This window comes from Peromyscus leucopus, chromosome 1 (genome assembly GCF_004664715.2).
Source record: "Peromyscus leucopus breed LL Stock chromosome 1, UCI_PerLeu_2.1, whole genome shotgun sequence".
In the NCBI taxonomy this organism is placed as follows: Eukaryota; Metazoa; Chordata; class Mammalia; order Rodentia; family Cricetidae; genus Peromyscus; species Peromyscus leucopus.
This window is the reverse complement of record NC_051063.1, coordinates 109,959,995-109,978,611: the sequence shown is the minus strand read 5'-3', so window position 1 is coordinate 109,978,611 and position 18,617 is coordinate 109,959,995. Positions and strand designations below refer to the sequence as shown.

At 37.1% G+C, this 18,617-nt stretch overlaps 1 protein-coding gene across 1 annotated transcript in view; it reads left to right on the top strand.

Moving 5' to 3' along the window:
• Tenm4 (teneurin transmembrane protein 4) overlaps positions 1-18,617 on the top strand; it is a 2,730,446-nt gene that overhangs the window by 976,830 nt on the left and 1,734,999 nt on the right.

Genomic DNA, 18,617 nt, shown 5'->3' with positions numbered 1-18,617 from the left:
ATCTGGGATGAAAAGGATTGACGAGATGAGTATGTTTAAATGATTTGAGCATTGTAAAATGTCTATGTGTGAAAATATCATATACTGTGCTATAAATATTTACAAATTTTAGTCAATCAAAAATTAAACCTACTTAAAACTGCCTTATTGTATTATAACATTATTCATTACTTAATACTTATTTTATCACTTAAAAGTATACAAAATTGCCAACAAAGCTCTGAAAACTTTCATGATGTACCACTTTTCCAAGCCTACAATGTGCCATTGGCTTTAAAACCCTATTTTTACTAGCTGTGGTTCATTCTTTACTGAGATTGTGCAAACTTGGTCTTTATAGACCAGATTTTCCTCCACTATGTACCCTAGTGGACTGGCTCATGTTTTGTCAATTTGATACAAGATAAAAATAATTTGGGAAGAGGGAACTGCTGTGGTATGTCTTACTGTATGCTGTGGATATGTGTTGCTCTGATTGGTTGTTCAAAAAAGCTGCAGTGGCCTATGGCCAGGCAACTTAGAGGCAGGCGGGAAATCCAAGCAGATTGACAGGAAGAGAAAGCAGAGGCAGAAAGATGCCAGTCTGCCACACAAGGAACAATATACCAGCAGATCAATAAGCCAAGAAACATGTGGCAAAACATGGATGAATAGAAATGGGTTAATTTAAGTTATAAGAGCTAGCTAGCAAGAAGCCTGCCATATGCCATGCAATTGGTAACTGACAGAAGCCTCTCAGTAATTATTTTATAAGCAACTGTAGGACCTTGGGACCAGGCAAGACCAGAGAAACCTTCCGACTACAATCATGCCTTCTTATTTCAGTGGTGAAACTAAGTGTAACATGGCACCTATTAAAATTCAAAGAGTCAATGAGATTCCACAAAGTAGAACTTGTGGAATAAATGAACAAAATGTATTGGTTTTGATTTACTAAATATTGTTACTACAATGATGTACAAAACACAATCCTTTGTCCTTGAGTAACTCAGTCTCTTATTAAGTGATAGAGATTACTGCACAGAGAAAACCATGAGCTGTGCACACACAGAGAGAAAACAGAATAAAGAGAAGTGCTCCAGCCACAGGTGACTTCTGACTCAGCTCTGAAAGGAAGAATTAGACACATTCCTGTAGCTGTTCAAACCAGGGAAAGGAAGGAGAGGACAAGAATGCATGAAATAAATGTAGACAGCAGATCATTAGTGTCTGTGAATTCAATCACCATAGATCTAAGTATTTGATAGTGACCATGAAAAGCAATAATAACAGTAATAGAACATTAATTTTTCCAAGGCATGGTGTGATTTGTTTGTGCCCTTGAGGCTGATGTTCAGGTTATTCTGTAAGGAACTGAATCCAGTTGCCCATCCAACATTTCTGTTGCCAAGTAGCTTTATGGTTTTAAAATGCATTACCAGACACACAGGAATGTTTAATCTACTACATTGTATAGATTACATTTGCTGTACAGATATCCTTGAGATTCATGAACATTTCGATACATGGCCTTTATAAATCTGGCAATGTCTCATAGAATCATTAAGATCTATCAGAAGTGCCTGCTCATATGTGGATATGCAACAATAAAATAGTGGTTATTGCTGATATGCTACCCTAAATATGTTTCATGTGTCAGAACTTTGTTATCAAAATATCTCTAAGATATTGAGTTAATATATCCATTCTATGTCAGGAGCCTCAGGACTCAAGAGGTTAAATGACATGCCTATTTACCTTCATGGTAGTAACCGATATCTAAACTCAGGTTTTCAGATCCACCATTTATGCTCTATGGTAGTATGATTTGCTACCAACACAAATAGAGCCGTTACCTGATTGCACACTAAAATGAGAAAAAAAATGTATAATGTTCTTTAACTCAGTGAATGAGAGTCGTGGTGTTGCTATGGCAGAGATAACATCCTTAAGATTCAAAGGCAACCTCCTGCACTGACAGGTGTGGCTTGTTAGCTTTTCTTTCAGCAGGGAGTACAGCCTGAATGACTAAGCTTTCTCTCTGCTGCCTATTAATTTCAAGTATCAGAGGTGCGCCGGTGTGTACCGTGGCTGGATCTAGTGCTCCCAAGACACACCCATCCTCATGTCATGAGAAGTTTGCTCTGTTGCCCTTCCATGTGTAAAATTGATTAAGCTTCTCAGGCACTGTCTTATGAAATATATTATTTAGAACTTAAAGTAAAATCACTTTGTTTTGTAGACGAAGGAGAGACAGCTGAGTCTGAGCATAGATTTGCATATCCTTTCAGTGTTTGAAGGTTTATCTAGTATTTCTTTTATTTTAAAGCAATGAATATGGTCTACTCTAGTTCCTTTATGTACGCTTCAGATCAGAGGGGCTAGCAACAGCAGCATACAATTACTGTCACCTTTAGGGCATACTCAGTGGCTTACCTCCTTTCATTTTATACCTTTCTATTCCTTATCTTCACATCCCTTTCCATGGATCCCCATTTACAATCTATGAGGCATCATGCTGTATGTGTGATATAATTGCTTCCTTTGATACTATGTTAAACATTTTTTGAAAGGAATTTTCTACATAGATTTTCCAGTCTGAGTTTTTCTGCCTACCCTACACTCTCCCTGTTGGTGTAGGGGTACGGAATATAATCATAAAACATTAAATTATGCTTAGTGTTGGGATTTCTGGAAGTCAATGAAGGCTGTCCAGGTGAGAACAACCAGAGCTTGTGTATTCACTTTGTTCAAGCTTGATACAACAAAGGAGTCAGCCCCAACATTGTATTTACCAGAAACATCAGACAGGCAGGGAAGTGAGTAAACTTCAAGATGGAAGCCTATTCAGAGGTTAGCGTTCAATAAGACTGGAATGGAGTAAGTAGAAAGGAGGCTGAGCATGTTAAGTAACCGAGTTGAAGAACATGTTGACTTTAAGCAGCTTGTCCCAAGACTGGAAACTAAAGGACAGCTTCTCTCATTGGCCAAAACCTGGCCATTTGGGCTTCTTGCTATGGAGGTTGTGGGTCAGAGGTATATTTACAGATTTATGCTTTTATGATACACATGATCCCTGCTTTCAGTGAACTTAAACACTAGCAAAGGAGTCTGAGCTGTACATGACACATCTCAGTAAACAATGTATTTCCCAGGGCCCTTAGGCAGTTCAGTAGCTAAAGGACCTTGCTGCCAAGCTTGATGACTTGAGTTCACTCCCTAGAACCACATGATGGAGGAGTGATTTTGGTGCATGCATGTATACACACACACACACACACACACACACACACACACACACACACACACACAATGTGTCATCTGGAAGGAAAAGAACCAATGTCATCTTTGAAATAAAGACACAGACACATGCACAAATAATAAAATGAATGAATAAATAAATGTCTTAAAATATTATCTTTGACAATAGACATGTGAGACATGTAGGACAGTGCTTAGGATGAGATGGGGATTTTTTGAGGAATAAACAAAGAAGGATGTGGCTTATGCCAGGGTTTAAAAGACTAGTGATATTTTGTCAAATAACCAAATCAGGAAATGGCTTGATAAGAAGGAGGGACAGCAGAAGCAACAGTGTAAAACAGCAGTCTGTATGAGGGAGCCTGGCCGCTTATGCTTTAAACCTAAGAAGCTGCGAACTGTGCTACATTTTAAGACTATGGCTACAGTCCAGTCCTACAGCTTCTCATGTGCATGGTTAGGAAAGGCAGCTGCTTTGAAGAAATGAAAGAAAGAGAGAGGGGATTGGAGGGAGGGAGGAAGGAATGGTGTTGTTTACTTTGCTAAGTCACACAATGCAATGGCAAGAGGCTGAGCTTGTGTTCTTGTAAAAGGCCTTAGGATGTACTATAAATGAATGATATAGAATAACACAGAAATAGAATTCTAGCCTTAGAACTTAGAAACAAAGTGTGACTTGAAAATTAACAAAACAGGTTACCTTATTTTGAGTATCTAGGTTTTCAGTTCCATGGCACAGAAGGAGAAAGTCAGACTAATATATTGAATATTAGAGGACTTGTAGCCATTGAGAATAGAAGTCTGACTTATGCTTAACTCTGCTTAACTTTCTACTCTGGTGGATTCCTCAAGTTATATATTGCTGTTCAACAGACACCATTTGCCCCCACAGTATCCACTTTTTGTCAGCTACAAGGTTTACTTAGCTTTTCAAAGAGAAATAGCCTGTGTCCATAAAAATGCCCAACTATTTGTATTGAAGAAGCTGTAGAATAAGCAATAAGATAAAACTCACTTACTCATGTGTGGAATGTGGAGGAGGTCTGAAGCACCATTCTGCATATTTTCAAAACATTGTTGCAGATGGCAAGGCATCTTTCTCTGTGAATTCAAAAATGCAATAGATGATGATAGCTCAAGTCTCTTTATGGTGTTGGATACAGAGTCCAAGGTCTTAGATGTATTTATTGTCATCTGGACGGAAAAGAACCAATTTCATCTTTGAAATAAAGACAGCTGTGTTCAGTATTATGGCAGAGGATAAAGCAATGCACTATGCTGTGGGGGATGAAAGATTAATTGTACATAAGACAAAGGATTAGAAGAATTTTGAACTGATAAATGGTATTTTGAATTATAAAAAGAAATTATCAAAGTAAGGATCAATTCTGTACATGTCTAATAGAGATCAAGTTTAGCAATACTTTTTTATAAAGTTATATGCTATAGAATTAGTGAAAAATCAAAGTGTCACAATTCTGTTTCTAACAGTGAAAGCATTGTTCTATTTCTAGAATATCTGAGAAAACATTAGTGCCTTGATCTTCCTATGATATTTCTTAATAGTTGCAATTAGTGTTGGTCTAGCTGCCCAAGGCAGAATATTCAATGTCATCATTAACTCAGACTTATCTATTTCTTTGTGTTTAAATTGCCCCTAAGTCTATGCCATATATATTTGCTAAAAGAGTCAGGCTCCTACAAAGTTTCTCTTTATTCCTCTGCCTCTCAAAGCCAGAAGCATCCTTAGATGAGATAGACTTAGGAGGATTATGACTAACATTCCCAAATCTTTAATCTGATCTTGCAGCTTTTGTAGTTATTTGATGCTTCCTGTTGGCTTTTTCATAATGGCTAAGTCTTTCAAGATAATCTACAGTCTAGAAGATCCTGGTGCTTACTTCCCACCTTGTCATATCTCTCATTGGCCTCCATACTGGTCTGTATTCCTTGATCCTGTCACCATAATAGATTTCAATAGGCTGCTTTACCTCTAACTATCATGTTTTTATCTTGTATTAGAGCAACTATTTTTTCTCCCAATGATACCTGGCCCTGTACCATCCATAAACCTGATTGATTCCTACACACATTTAGATCTCTAATCTGATGCGTGGTCTTTAGGAAGTGTTCTTAAGAACAACTCAGTCATCAGGTTTTAGATTGATGGTTCTTTGATGAGCTGAATCATCCTAACTGACATTTGCTCACAGACCTCAGGGCTATGAGGAAAAGATGTATCCTTTATCAGTTTCCAAGCCAACCTTTATCATGCATGAAAGTCTGAATGAGCTAATCCACCCTTTGAAATTCACTCTGATGTGCCAGAGATACAAGTTGCATCTAGTCCTTCCAACTATCCAAGATGGGTCCTGTTCCTGTGTTACCAGGAAGCAGCTTGGCCCAGTCACTTTCCATGGCGTCTTACTGAAAATAACTGCGTAGAGCATGCTGTCTTCTGCTTTCCACCAATGTTATCAATTACTTTTATTGTTACTAATATCCCCACTGATGTATATCATAATTGTGTCAATTTGGCTTCTTTGATTAGAGAGGTATTTCTGAAACCAGATTGTTCTAACAGCTCTGTATACAGAATTTGAATAGAACTACTCACTTTCATCCTACAAAGAAACTGATTATTTAAAAAAAAGGAAGTTTTTAAAAGCTAGTCATAAGAAATTTATTTTTTGTTAAAAATTCAGTCTGTGATTATTTTTCAAGAAATTTAATTCATAATGTATTATTATATACACATGGATTCTATGATGGATAATTTGTGATAGAAATCAAAATATCATCATGGTAACAAAATTATCTTTATTTAAAATTTAATGCCTTTGGCAATAAATTCTGATTTATGCTAATTTGGCAGGATCGTAAACTTAAATTAATCATCAGAAACTAATATCTTAACACTTAGTCCCCCACAATATAATACACGGGGTATTTAGGAGGTAGTATGTGACTTCAGTTAGGAGATGAGATACTCATGAGGAGTGCATCTATTCAGAGAAGAGAAAATACTACCTTCTGTGTGTGTGTGTGTGTGTGTGTGTGTGTGTGTGTGTGTGTGTCCCTCCTCCCCCCACACAGCCCTTTCCTTTTCCTTCCTATAGGGTGACACAGAGAAACTTCTGGCTTTCTGAAAGCCAACTGCATAATCATCATTAGGATACGAATGGCCAGCACCTTGATCTCAGGCTTCATCACAACTGTGAAAATGCTGGCTGTTTAAACCTCCCAGGTTGTGCTGTGCTGCAGTGGCAGCATGAACAGAGCAATAGAACAACAACCTTTAAAATGTTTTAATCAATCCGCACTGACAATTTGTTCACCTTTTCCATATTAACCACTAAGTACACACTTCCAACCTTGTCATATCTCTCTTTTCTGCTTCCTAGTGCCCTTGGGATATAATAATTATAATGGTCTAGAGACTATTATAAGAAAAGAATTGTGTGCATGAGTTTAATTTCATAAGCTAGTTTTTTTTTTTTTTTTTTTTTTAACTTCACCCCCTGTTTTTGGACTCCATCCAAATGAAATTAATAGCACATGCTGCTGCTGGTGTGCACATATCTCTGTAATTCACACTCCCCATGCATGGCAGAAACTGATCCACAGCAGGGACCTAGATCTTTCTCCACCGGGATTTTCCTGGCCTCAGACAAGTATTCTGTCTGTTATAAGACAAATCAGGATGCCAAAGGATTTAACTCTTGAAAACAGTTCTCAACCAAGACAAGTAGGGTTAGGAAGAGAAATAGATTCTTTGCCATTGAGGTGTGATCACCTCTTTAAGACATCAGCAGTAGGACTGAGCTCTAGTGCACATGGTGATAAGTTGCTCATCAATGCAAAGGTCATGGATTTCCTGTTTTTCCCTTCTCTGCCTCCCTTCTTTTGCTTTAGGTCATATCCCATCTGTTTTCAAGGATTGGTTTCTGGTAGATCCCAAATCTAAAAAGTTACTAGTCACACCAAATGAAGAAGGAAAATACCAAGATTACATCTTATATATTTTGTTTTGTTTTGTTTTTCAACAAAATTTTCTCCTCTTAAATGAAAGAAGGGAAGATTATAAGAGGGGAGAAGAGACAGGGAAAGAGAGGAAGAAAAGGAGGAGAGAGACTAACGAGATAAATATAAGTACCCCACCAAGATATGATTTATCTGTCATGTTAAGTCTTAAAATTTTGTTTTATTCAATATTACTCTTACTAACAACCACTGAATATGCCAGAATATTTCAGAATGCCAGTTGCTGATACACATCAAGTTATAGGATAGCATCCAGTTTGTGTAGCCTGTGATACTGTTAGTACAGTGTTAAGATAACATGAGTACATCACAGTAAAACATTTAGTGTGTCCCCAAATACTATTGAAAACTTTCTGAAGTCATTCTCCTGGCAAAGTTATCATTCTGCAATTCACTCTTGCCTATTCTGAGATTGCTAACCAATATAAACAATGCCTCAAAAGTCACAAGCATATACAACCTGATATGTCAGAGAAAAAGGATTCCTAGATCTGATACTTTGCCATAATGTTCTTTCTTTTCTCTTTTATCAGCCTAAAGATGGCAGTAGTGGTGGGGTGTGCATTATACAATTCTGCAGTACACCTCATTCAGAACCTTTTTGTCAAGGGAAATTATGAACAACACATGTGATGTATTATTTTCATTCAACCATCACTCTCTTCTGATAGTTTATCCAAGAGGGGGAAGGGAGTGTCCTGTCTTTGTCAGGCAAATATAAAATAGAGAAATTTTGTTGGCAGTATTATATGTTCTACAATAGTGGTAATGAACTTTATTCAAACTTTTGTAAATTTAATTTAATTTTATTTTACAATATAATTTAGTTCTACATAGCTACGGATTCCCTTGTTCTCCTCTCTCCTGCCACCCTCCCTATTCAAACTTTTGAGAGGGCACAGAGAGTTCTCATTGAGAATGTGCCTTGTGATGAACAGGTTCCATCTCTGGCTTCCTTTTGCTCTGTTGCTGTTATGACATCATGGAAAGCACTTGGCTATGGAGTTTAGCAGTCCTGGGACAGAATATTGATTCTCTTATTTTCTGCCTACACCACTTTTGGCAAGCTACTTTATCTCTACACACCACTGTTTTCTCAATTATAAAAACTAATGTTGAACCAACATGGTAGCTCAGCAGGTAACGTACCTGCTGATAAGCTTGACATTTGATTTTGATCCTAAGATCTGACTTGGTGGAATGATATTCCACTCTTAGAAACTGTCTTAGAAACTCTTAGAAATTGTCTGCTGGCCTCCACATGTGTACTGAAACACACTTACACAAACAAATACTCACATACATACACACAAAACACACACACAGACATATATACACACAAAACACATACACAAAGACACACAAATATTCACACACACACATACAAACACATATACACACACAAACACATACATATATACACAGACTCACATACACACACTAAATGTAATTTAGAAATATTTACATATTTAACTAGCATACAGTCAAGTTTATGTACAAATAACTTTGGGATGATAGACCATTTCAATATCATAGATATTTGTGAGCTGTTGGTTTAAAAGGACACAGGAATTTTGCCTGAATAATCTTCACATTAGATTCAGTTGATGATTGAGAACTCCCTACATGTCACATCTAATGACAATGAAAAATCAAAGGTAAACAGAAAATGGTTCTTGTACATGTGGAACTTACAGCTGAGTTTGGTGGAGGAAAACACATTTTAGTGGACAAGTATGAGGATGTTATCATCTTAACACTTAGCTTTCTTATATTAGTTTATACTTAATAGAGGATTTTGACTGAATGTCTTAGTCACAGTTATTCAGAGAGATAGCACCAATGGTAGTCAGACAAATATTTATCATAAAATCTGAAGACTAAGAAGTCCTACAATTTCAGTTAGCAAGCTTGGGATCAAGGAAAGCTGAATTTGGACGTTGTCACCTAGAAGACACAGTAGGCTTTAGACCAGAAACGGCCAATGTTTAAGTTGAAGTTCAAAAGAAGGACAAAACACGTGTCTCTGCTCAAGTTGTCTTGGAAGAGGCACTCCCTCTTATGTATCCCTTCATATTACTGGGCTGCATCCACCCAAATTAGGCAGGACCATTTACTCTACTAAATATACTAAATCTGCAAGACTTTTGTCTCAAAAAAAAACTTTAACTTATACCCTGAAAGCAATCAAATATATGGGACTTCTGAGACTGTAAAATGAAAAAATGAATTATCTTTTTTAGCTTTACATTTTAATACATTTCATTAAGTGTCTTTGCTTTGTCTTCTGTACTACACAAAGATCATGCATCATCTGTAGGGTACCTTACATAACACAACTAATCTATATCTTGAGCATATATATATAAGGAAAGTTGATCAATGTAAAATACTTAATCATATATATATATATAATAACATATTACACACACACACACACACACACACATATGAGCAAGTAGACCCAGCTGAGTAAGATATTACCTGCATACCTTATCTTATTATATCAGGCCCTTGAAAAAAAAAACTATATATATATATATATATATATATATATATATATATGTATATATATATGTATATATATATATATATAGCAAATGACAAAATAAAAGAACTTTGCACTTTGCATTAAGTGTCTATGAACTTCCTATCTAGTTTCTACACTGTTTTCTATGCTTCATTGCTGTGTATCAGTTTACCCATCCCTCTAATCACCTGTAATCCACACTATATTCTGATTTATTACAATGTATTTATCACATGTTCTCATGCTCCCATCTTAATGGACCACTTCACTACCATTAATAAGAGCTCACTTTACTTATAGAGTATTTTCCTGTGTTGTACAATTTACCTATAACAAAATATTCAAATATTGATTGTCCATTTTCAAACTTTTAACTGATGCAAGTACTTCTGTAGCAAACCTATCCAGCAGACTGCTGTCATGATTACAATCATGTTTTCTTTTGCCTGGATCCCAAAGTTGGCCAATCATTATTTTGACTTTTCCCCATCACAGACTGATTATTGTGTTTTTCAAAGAGTTGATCAAATGATACACTTAGGGTGCACTCTTTTTTGTAAGCCATCTACCATGAGGAAAACTTACCAATGCTAATAGTTATAATCTGTGCTGGTAGTCATGTATCAACTTGACATACAAACTAGAGTCATCTAAAATGAGGGAACCTCATTGAGAAGGTGTCTCCATAAGATCCAGCTGTGGCCGGTCAGTGGTGGTACATTCATTTAATCCCAGCACTTGGAAGGCAGAGGCAGGTGGATCTCTGTGAGTTTGAGGCCAGCCTGGTCTATAGAGTGAGATCCAGGAAAGGTGCAAAGCTACATAGAGAAACCCTGTCTCAAAAAAACAAAAAACAAAAAACAAAAAAAACCAACCAAACAAACAAAAAAAACCAGCTGTCTGCCATTTTCTTAAGTAGTGATTGATAAAGCCCAGCCCATTGTGAGTGGTGTCATCCCTGGCCTGAATGAGCCAGGGGATGCAAACCAGCAAGCAGTACCATTTCATGGTTTCTGCATCAGCTCCTGCCTCAAAGTTCCTCACCTATTTGAGTTCCTGTGCTGACTTCCTTGGATGATGAACAATAATATGAAGGTGTAAACTGAATCCTTTCCTTTTCCACTCCCTTTTTGGTCATGATGTTTCATTGCAACAACAGAAACCCTAACTAAGACAAGTTGGTACAAGTATTGTGGGGTATTGTTGTGATAGACCTGACCATGGTTTTGGGTGGGTTGTGGAAGGACTTTGGAGCTTTCCACTAGAAAAGTCATTGAATATTGAGAGCTCAGTGAGCTGTTCTGTAGGAACTTGGAAGATAAGAATGTTGAAAGCAGTGCATATGATGGAGGCCTGGCGCATGAAGTTTCAGAGGGAAGTTTAAAGACTATATTGAAGCCATTTGCTATTTTGAATTGAGATTCGGTCATTATTCTTAGTTGGGGCCAAATCAGTTGTAATTAACAAGAGACCATCCACATTGGAGTGAAACCTTTGCATTATTGAGGCAATTGATTCTGGTTAGCTGGGCCTAAGAAATCATCAGTGATTAGAAGAGACTAGTTTCATTGAGGTAAATCTCCTGCAAGGTATTTGCTCAGGGACAGCACACACAAGCTATGTTCTAGAAGAGGTTGGACTTAGTGGTGTGAGAGTCACCCAGGTGGTACTGGTTTTGAAGGCATGAAGGGAGAACATTTAGGCTTTGGCACTGTGAGAGGCCAGGTGAGGGTACAGCCTCAGTGGCATTTGAAAGCCCAGGATTGAAGGGGTCATACAAAGAAGTTGAGGCGTGGCACCATGAAGAAAGCCTATGAGAGGCTATTGATGACAGTGCAGCCCAGTTGCAGCAGACCTTGGCATTTTGGGGATTCCAGTACCCTGGGATGTTCACCAAGAACAGCAACAGTAGTGGAGTGGAGCCAGCTAGAACTAGAAGACAAGCTGTGTATGCTGCAGAGGGCAGAGCTGAAAAAATGGAGGAGCCCAGATTGTGAGGGAATTCCAGATAACTGGACATTGAGTTATTTATATTGTTAGAATTTGGTATTGTTTGGTTCAGATTGTTACTGTGCTGTGATTCTTCCATTCTGAAGAAGGTATTTAATTTAATTTTGATTTTTATAGGAGCCCACAAGTGAAAGTCTGAATTTTTAAAAGAGATTTTGGAGTTTTAGAGAGATTGGATATTTTAAAAAGACTGAAATTTCAATGTGTTTGAATCTGTAAAGACTTTTTAAAAGATATTAATGTTTTTAATGTGAGATAGTGGGGAGGAATAAGAACAGAAATGTGTTTTGTTTGTCGGTCAAGATGAAAATGGGTCAGTTGTGCTGACTAATCTTATATCAGCTTGACACACAAACTGGAGTTACTTGAAATGAGGGAAACTCAACTGAGAAGCTGACTCCATAAGATCCAGCCATCCAGCATTTTCTAACTAATGACTGATGGAGGAAGGTCCAGCCCACTGTGGGTGGTTCCAATCCTGAGCTGGTGGTCCTGTTCTCTATAAGAAAGCACACTGAGCAAGCCAGGGGAAGCAAGCCAGTAAGTAGCACCCACTCATGGCCTCTGCATCAATCGTCTTACCTCTATGTTTCTGTCTTGTTTGATTCCCTGTGGTGACTTCCTTGGATGATGATCAGCAATATGGAAGTGTAAGCCACATAGACCCTTTCTTTCCAACATGCTTTTTAGTTATGGTGGTTCGTTATGACAACAGAAATCCTAACTAAGACATAAAATCTTAGTTTAAAATTATGTTGATAAGCAGTACTATATTATGTAGTGATTCAATTATTCTATACTGTATCTATACCTTCTCCTTCTGGTAAGTACTGTGTATTTCTGTGTTTTGACTATGATCAACTATATCAGCCAAGTTTGTTCTTACACAATGCTATTATAAACATGTTTCCATTTCTGGAGGCAGGATTATTAGACCATTGAATGAGTACATGTTTAGTTATAAAAAGAGTTTTGTCTAAGCATTTGCCCTATTTTGTATTCAAGTATAATTTATGAGAGAATCCCAGTTTATCCTCAACTTTATCAGTGCTGGTGTGCTCAATCATTTTAATTGTAGATTTTCTTGAGATACATCCTACTTTCTCATTATAATGACTAATGAGCTCATCTGCATTTTTCATATACTTAGTGACCATTTATATCTTCTTCTGTAAAGTTGCTTTTAAATTCTTCACACTCCTTTTATAGTGTTGCTGATCTTCTTATATTCAGTTGTAAGAGGTTTTCAGGTTTCTTTCTTGTTATATAGCCCCCTGAATTCCAGTCCTTTGTCAGATGTGTGTTTTATAATCCTTTTCTTGCAGTGTGTAGTTTGATAATTTTTTCCTCCTTGATATCTTTTAATGCAGGAGTTTTAAGTGTTGTGAAAATTTATCTCCATTTTTTTATGTTTTTTTTTTTTTTTTTTTTTTTTTAAATCTGGTCTGAGAAATGTTTGTGCTTCAAACACTTGCAGTAGTTCTAACTTACAACCCAAACCAAGACTGATAGAATGATAGAAATGAGTTCTTTGCAAGGCTGCAAGACAATCAGGAGGCAACACAGTACATTTTACAGAGAAGGGCTGGTCTCCAGAGACTTGGTTGATGATATGATTACTGCTTTTCTCCAGACCTTGCTGGAATCCCTAGTGTATTTCAAGAACAGATCATAATTATATAGATTCTGGGTAAAGTAGAATGTATGTTTGGAGAATTTAGTAATTCTCCATGTAAAATGGAGAATCAGGTATTAAAATCATCAAACTTCAATGTGCTGTCTCTATCAGAAATAGATTCAATATAGCACATCGTATAATCTTACTGAAGTGCTTACAGAAGACTTATATGAGGGAGGCTATGAAACAAATCATAAAATAGTATTATCACATATCATATTAGATAGAGCTTAATTTGAAACAGTATCACACACACACACACACACACACACACACAGTATAGAAAGACAGGCTAAATTAATTACATTTGTTACATATTCAGTGTATGCCAGGGGATAACAAACTAGCATACAGGCCAAGTTTGTCTCAATACCTGGTTTTATAAACACTTATTTTTAGAACATAGCCACTTTATTCTTTCCTTTATTATATGTGCTTTCTTTGAGACTACTTGGGCTGTAAGAATATTTTTGTCCCAGACAGTAAAACCTCCCCCACAAAAAAAAAAAGACAAGACAAATAATTATCTATGTCTATGTTTCCTGAATAGTTTTCCAGTTTGCTGATAGCCAATATATATTATTTTTAAAGCTGCATATGCATCAGTATAACAGAAAGTTGTATATCCACTTAAAAGATGGGGAATCTGAAGCTGTGGATTTAGATGACTCTTCCAAGATGGGAAGAGGAAGAATAGAGTGTAAATTGATAGGTGAATAGCCTTAATACACAGATACTTTTTGCTATATCATGTTCTCCACTTAAACTAAGACAACAAATCCAATGATACTACTATTACTGAAAATATGTTATCTAACATATACTAGAAGACAAAGATAATTGGAGTAATGTTAATAGCCTGTGTTGAAAGCTGACAAGGAATTTTGGATATTTATTTATTCATATGCAAATGCATGATATAATATTACTTGTTACTGTGCTATGAGCTGAAGGATGTTTTGCAGCCATATTTCATGCTGATTCTTTCTTGAAACAATATGACTTGATACATATGTAGTGCACTGTACAAGACAGAGAAGAAATAGCATTCTAAGATAGTCTTGGAGTCAGGAGAATCTAAATGTATTAGGACACATGTAGAAGACATAACATTTGACCCAAACTGGTCAGATGTGGATATATCACTCCTTGATCAGTGACTGTGTTAAGAATAGGCTATATGGCACAGTATGCCCTTAAAATAGACTGTGAGAAGACCTGCCTAAAATATGACAGGAAAGAAGAGCAGGGGAATCTATAATAAATAAGAAAGGTTACATCTGTTGCGACTGTCCAGTCTACCTCAGACCAAAGCACCTTCTGGATGCTGGATGTGTAGTGCTAAAAGCAGAGCAGTGCAGCTCTCAGAACCCCCATTTCCCAAAGGAACACGTGTTCCTTTACATAGCTGTAATAATAAAGAGATGGTATTCTTCCTAGTGCATATGTTAACCATCTAAGGGATCATGAGAAGAAAGAATGAATTGACTCAACTGGATTCACTTTATGATGATGGGAGAATTAGCTGATGAATTTATTTTCAATTATACTTCAGTTTTGGAATTCTTAACACTATTGATATGCAATATGATAACGATTAAAAAGGATTATAGAGAGGCTCATTAATAAAACATTCTGGAGGAAAAAAACTAACAAATAATCAAGCAGTCTTCTTTGTAAATTGGTTTTAAGATACAGTTCTTTTTAATTGAAGTTCTTGCATCACATCTTTTAGTACTTTGTTAATAAAGAATTTTAAATTGTGACTAAAATATTGGACATTACAAAGTTTGATTACTTAAGGGCACTTGATAGAAATAATACTTGATTTATTTATTTTTGCTCATTTATTCAGTCACTCAATAGATAGTTTTTGAGATCATGCTAACTATGTGAAAAACAAAGATGAACAAGAAAACTACTCTATCTTCTAGTATCCCAGGATTCTCTTAGTAAAGAACTATGTAAACAAATATTAGCAAAGCAAAGAGGCAAAATAAAAGGCATTTAACATTTATCGGGTGTTATGACAGAAATGACTTCTTTCTTCTTTAAGTGAAGCAGTCATAGAATGCCAGAGAGCTTGGAAATTCAGTTGAAATGGGCCAGACCCTATGTTGCTTACAAAGAATGCATGAATGCAACTGGAGAATTAGAGATGAGAATTTGTGCATAATTAGCAATCAGACTGCTGAGGCTTTGGGAAGTAGGTGGGATATTTATTAAGAACGTTAGGGAAGCGGGTAAGGTGACAGCAGGTGAAAGAGCTTGCCACGTAAGCCTGCTAACCTGGCCTCAATTTCCAGAACCCACAGAGGAAAGGCTACTGAAGGATTTCTTCTGATCTCCCCATGTACACTCCCTGGACCCACACATCCTACACATAAAAATTTACACTATTAGCTCATAAAATAAGAAATAAACCTGTAAATAAGAAATTAGACAACCATAGTGACAATATCAGTATCACTGTTGTGGGCCATAAAGGAAAGGCATGTATTTGTGAGAGCTGGAAAGGGGGATACTATTGAGGAGTACGACTTTGAGTAATGCAGAATCAAGATAATAATGAGTGATATGATCCTAGGCTTGAAGAATAAGTAGAAATGGTGGGTACCATATGAACAGAGCAAAACACAGAGTGACTGGGAGATGGTTCAGTGGATAAAGTGCTTTCACACAAGCATGGGTACCAGAGTTTTGTACCTAGCACCAACATGAAAATGCAAACAGATGTAGTAGTGCATATGTTGATATCCATGTGCTCAAGAGACAGAAACCCCAAGAGCAAGATGGCTTTCTAGAATAGCCAAATGGACAAGTTCTGTGTTCTGAGAGAGAACCTGCCTCAGTAAAGATTCATGCCATTGAGGGAAGAAGACACCCAGTGTCAGCCTCTGACCTCTACAAGCACAGGCACTCAAGTGGATATGCACTCATCCCTAACACACGTGAACCCACACACATGAGATAATGCATATACCCATCCATGCCAAATATGAACACTAAACCACTGAGAATCATGGTGCCAGATGGGCTGCTTACATATTGTGGTCAAGCGCAGAGACTAACATGTACCCTCCTGAGCACAAGCTGACATTCTTGAGGAAAACTAAACCTTTCCCTGTCCCATGACCTAGCCATACCTTTTTTAGGCAATGATGTCAAAGAAAGGCTTGTGCACATTAAAGTAAATGTGTACAAGGTTATTGATTTTAATGTTACTTATAGCTATAGGAATTTAAAAATAATTTGGGTGGGTATGAATGGAAGAATTAATGTAAAATTACAAGAAGTAACACACAGAAATTAAAAAAACACACCACAATAAAAAGAAATCTGAAGCCATAATGCTTATTATAAAAAAGTAAATAAAAGAAATCAGAATGATATTTATATGCAATTTACTTTTTATAAAGTAACTGCATATATATGTATATAGAATAAGAGTCATTTTTTCTTTCTTTCTTTCTTTTCTTTTTTTTTTTTTTTGGTTTCCAGACAGGGTTTCTCTGTATAACTTTGGAGCCTGTCCTGGAACTCACTCTGTAGCCCAGGCTGGCCTCAAACTCACAGAGACCACCTGCCTCTGCCTCCAGAGTGCTGGGATTAAAGCCGTGTGTCACCACCACCCAGCAAGAGTCAGTTTTTCATAACACAACATTTATTGTTTATATATATATGTATATATATAATACTATATAATAATATAATACTATATACTAACACTATATATATATAATAGCCGTGCTATGCTAACTCAAGGAATGAAAACTACAAAGCTTCTGAGGAAACCAGGTTTGCTGGACAACACACAAATTTTGCCAATGATATTTAAAGACTAATATCTGATTTTTCAAATACAACACAAATATACACATGTTAAGTATTTTTTTTTTGAAAAAAAAGTCTCTTATAATATGTACATACTGGAACTTTTACATTGAATAAGATTATGCGTGTTTTCCAAAGAATGGGCCAAAAAAATGTTGCAGTGTAGTGTGTTATTGTCGGGTGGGGGAGCAGGACAGGTCTGATACCAATCAGAAAATTGTAATGACAACTGTAGATGTGTAAAGCTGTCAACACACACAGTGAACCATGGAAACTCGTAAAAAAAAAAAGTGGGGTGTATGCATGTGTGTGTGCTTTATGATATATAATTTTATAAATTTATTTACCCAATGTTCATCCTGAACATTTAATACAAAATCCATATAATACAAAATTTATATCATGCTCAACAGTTATGTGGGTTGGTGACATTGGATGAGATTCATAAGCAAAGAGCAAGCATGATGGCAGAGATGACTTATGCACATAGGCAGGGAAGCAAGTAGAAACCAGACATTGTGGAGAGGGAAAATACAGAAATATATACATTAAAAGAAGTGGCTATTTGTCCCTGTGCTTTATCCAACCTTGGCTTCAACAATTCTCGCTCATATAAACCCTCTTCTTTCTCACTAATTAGACTCCCAGTGCTCCACCAGGGGCCCAGCCGTGGATGTCTGCATCCGGATTCCTCAGTCCTTGGATGGGGTTTATGGCACAACTATCAGGGTGTCTGTCCATCCCATCACCAGAGTAGGTCAGTTCCTGCCATCTCTCTAACCAAATGAATGGAAGCACAGGATCTATGAACCAAAGGCTGAGGGGCCCCCAACTGGATCAGGCCCCCTGAATGGGTGAGACAGTCATTTGGCTTGAACTGTTTGGGAGGCAGCTGTGCGTTGGTGCTGGGTCCTGGGCTAGTTGCATGAGTTGGCTGTTTGAATCCTGGGACTTATGCAGGGACACTTGGTTCGGTCTGGGAGGGGGGGAATGGACCTGCCTGGACTGAGTCTAACAGGTCGATCCCGGTCCTCGGGGGAGACCTTGATCTGGAGGAGGTGGGAATGGGGGGTGGGCTGGGGGGAGGGGAGGGGGGCGAGAGGGGGAGAACAGGGGAATCTGTGGCTATTATGTTGAACTGAATGGTGTTGTAAAATAAAAAAAAAATTTAAAAAAAGGTCAAAAAAAAAGAAGTGGCTTTTACAAGACAATAATGATACATGATAATGTTTGCAAACTGAGAATTATCGTGAACCAATCATCTAGCATTTAGATTCAAAG